Genomic DNA, 4181 nt, shown 5'->3' with positions numbered 1-4181 from the left:
TGGGTGATTTACATAGAAAAATAAAATTTATTGCTTACAGTTTCTGAGACTGGGATGTCCAAAGTCCATTTGGTGGTGGTGACAGTGACCCAGGGGTCCCACATTGCAAGATGGTGGAAGCAGAGAGAGCAGAGAGAGCAGAGTAAAAGAAACAGACTTTTAAAGCCTTTTCTTTTAAAGCCATCAGAACCATGTCCCTGACCACCATTTAAAATCCATTCACTACTGCACAGTCCGACAATCCAATCACCTCTTCAAGGCTCCACCTTTCAATTACCATAATAGGATTTTCCACCCTCTTAACAGTCACAGTGGGAGCCAAGTTTCTAATACATAAAACGTGAGGGACACAATTCAAGCTTCAATGAGTTTTGGGGGGACATAATTCAATCTGGTACAAACCCATAGCTTCTGGTATGCACTGTTTTCATTTTCGTTTGTCTCCAGGAGTATTTTAATTTCATTTTTGATTTCTTCTTTGACCCATTCACTGTTTAGGAGCATGTTGTTTAATTACTGTGTGTTTGTATGTTTTCTAGCATCCCTTTTGTTGTTGATTTCTACTTTTATTCCATTGTGGTTGGACAAGGTAGTTGTTAGGATTTCAATTTTTTAAAATTTGTTGAGACTTGTTTTGTGAGCTAACATATGGTCTACTCTAGAAAATGTTCCATGTGCTGCTGAAAAGAATTTGTATTCTGCATCTTTTGGATGAAATGTGCTATATATGTCTGTTAGGTCCAATTGGGCTAGAGTAAAGATTAATTCTGATGTTTCCTGGTTAATTTTCTGCCTGGTTGTTCTGTCCTTTACTGAAAGTGGGATGTTAAAGTTCCCAACTATTATTGTGTTGAAGTCTATTTCTCCCATAAGGTCAATTTATTGTATAACTGGGTGCTCCAGAGTTGGGTACATATATATTTTGAATTGCCACATCCTCTTATTAAATTTATCCCTTTAGGCCAATTGGACTTGGTAGATAGCTACAGAACATTTCATCCAACAACTACAGAAAGAGAAATGCCACATGTCCTCACTCATAAGTGGGAGTTAAAAGAAAGAAAGAAAGAAAAGAAATAAAGTAAGAAGGGAAGAAGCAATCGTAATAATGCATTGAACTTTAAAAAAAAGAAAAATGTGGTTATTAGAGGTGGGAAAAGGGGAGTAGGAGGGGGCTTAGCAAGAAATTAGTTAAGGGTCACAAAGATTGATGAAGTTTTATAAACATGAGTATACTAATTATCCCAATTTGATCACTACATATTGTACACATGTATTGATATTCAATTCTGTACCCCACAAATATTTATAACCAATTATGTTTCAATAAAAAAACTGTCAAAAAATAAAATAAAATAAAAGATAATACATCTAATCTACTTCTGTCTCTGAATGTTTTTCTTTTTAATTGATTTTTTAAAATTGTCCTGTGATAATTGCATGTATTCATGGAGTAAAATGTGATATTTGTGTACATGTATACTGTGCATAATGATCATATCAGGGTATTTATCACATCCATTATCTCAAACATTTGTCACCTCTTTTGGTTGGGAACATTCAACTAGCTATTTGAAGTTATAGAGCAATTTGTTGTTGTCCGTGGTCTCCCTATATCACTATAGAACTCTAGATCTTATCCTTAAGTTATAAGAATTGGGGGAGGGGGAAAATAAAGTGAAGTTATTCCATAATGGGTAAAGCATTCATGTTTAGTATGACAAAAAGGTTTTCAAAATAGATAGACGTAGTGGATACATAGCATTGTGAATGTAAATAATTCCACACAATTGCATGTTTAAAAATACTTAAAATGTCAATGCTTATGTTATATATGTTTTGCTACATAAAAAAAGATAATACAAATAATATTTCCATGAACTCTTCAAAGACCTCTTGTATATGGCCTTTTTCATGTTGAGGTACATTCCCTTTGTACGTAATCTGTTGAGACTTTTTAATCGTGAAAGCATTTTGAATTTTGTAGCATGCTTTTTTCTGTATCTATACAGATAATCATATGATTTTTATTCTTTGTTAATGTGTTTATCACATTTATTGATTTGCCTATATTGAACCATCCTGTGTTCCCAGGATAAATTCTACTTGGTCATTGTATTAGTCCCTTTCTGTTGCTTATAACTGAATACCTGAACTTGGGTTATTTATAAAAAAATAGAATTTATTTCTTACAGTTTTGGAGGCTGGTAAGTCCACAGTCAAGGGGGCGCACCCAGTAAGGGCCTTCTTTTGGGTGGAAAGTATCTACAGAGCCCCATGGCAATGCAGGGTATCACATGGCCAGGATGGGAAGAGTAAGGGAATTAACCTTTTCACTTGCTCTCCTTATAAAGCCATCAGAACCATGCCCATGATAATCCATTGAGACATCAACCCATTACTCCATCAATGGATCAATCCATTCACCAGGGCACAGTCCTCATGATCCAATCACCTCTCAAAGGCCCCACCTTCCACAACCATATTGGGGGTTAAATTCCTACCTGAGCCTGTGGGAGACAATTAAACCACAGGTGTCATTGTGAATGATTTTTTTAATGTGTTGTTGAATTCAGTTCACCAATATTTTGTTGAGGATTTTTGCATCTGTGTTTATCAGGGATATTGGCCTGTAATTTTCTTTTCTTGTAGTGCCCTTAACTGGCTTTGGTATCAAGCTAATGCTGGTCTTGTAAAATTACTTTGGAATTATTCCCTCAACTTCAATTTTTTGTAAGAGTTGGAGGAGAATAGGGATTAGTTCTTTAAATGTTTTGTACATTTCAGAAGTGAAGCCATCCAATCCTGGTTTTATATTGGATGAGAGACTTTCTTACTGATTCAATCTCTTTGCTAGTTATTGGTCTGTTCAGATTTTCTGTAGATTCATGATTCAGTCTAGGTAGGCAGTATGTGTCTAGGAATTTATTCACTTCCTCTAGGTTATCTAATTTGTTGGAATATAGTTGTTCATAATAGTTTCTTATGATCTTTTATATTTCTGTTGTATCAGAAATAGAAAGCACACTAACCGGAAAGAAAGAAGTGAAAGTGTCTCTACTTTCTGACATGATCCTATATATAGAAAACCCTTGACTCTGTCAAAAAACTGTTAGAACTGATTTACAATTTCAGCAATATTGCAGGATACAAAATCAACATGCAAAGATCATTACTGTTTCCACATATTATTAACAAACTATCCAAAAAGGAATTTTTTTTAAAAAAGATCTCATTTAAAATAGTGACAAAAAATTAGACACTTAGGTGTAAGTTTAACAAGGAGGTAAAATACCTGTATGGAAAACTATAAAACATTGATGAAGGAAATTAAAGAAAACACAAATAAATGGAAAGATATTTCATGTTCAAGGACTGGAAAAATTAGTATTGTTTAAATGTCCATACTACCCAAAGCAACCTACAAATTCAGTGCAGTCTCTTTCAAAATCCCATCATAATTACAGTAGACAAAATAATCCTTAAATTCATATGGAACCTCAAAATGCCCTGTATATCTAAAACAATCTTAAATAAGATAAACAAAGCAGGAGGCATTGTGCACCCTGATTTCAAAACATATTATAAAGTTATTGTAATCAAAACAGCAAGGTATTCATATAAAAACAGATGCATTTACAAATAAAACAAAATTGAGAGCCCAGAAATAAACCCATGCATTTATGGTCAATTGATTTTTGACAAAGGTGTCAAAGCACACAATGGAGAAAGGACTGTCCCATCAATAAATGGTGTTGTGAAAACTGAATATCCACATGCAGAAGCATGAAATTGAACCCTTGTCTCCCACCACATACAAAAATCAACTCAAAATAGAGTAAAGACTTAAATATAAGACCTAAAGCTGCAAAACTACCAGGAAAAAAAAATAGGGGAAAAGCTACAGTAAATTGGTCTGGGCAATGAGTTTTTGGATATAATCCCCAAAGCACAGGCAACAAAAGCAAACATAGACAAATGAGATTATGTCAAACTACAGAGCTGCTGCATAGCAAAGGAAACAATGAACAAAGTAAAAGGACAATCCAAAAATGGCAGAAAATATTTGCAAATCATACACCTAAGGGGTTAATATTCAAAGTATACAAGGAATTTAAATAACTCAATACCAAGAAAAAAATATAACCCGATTAAATTATAAGTGAAGGACCTGAATAGAC

The sequence above is a fragment of the Galeopterus variegatus genome, unplaced genomic scaffold, assembly GCF_000696425.1.
Source record: "Galeopterus variegatus unplaced genomic scaffold, G_variegatus-3.0.2 Scaffold11306, whole genome shotgun sequence".
Classification (NCBI taxonomy): domain Eukaryota; kingdom Metazoa; phylum Chordata; class Mammalia; order Dermoptera; family Cynocephalidae; genus Galeopterus; species Galeopterus variegatus.
Note: the sequence above shows the minus strand (reverse complement) of the source record.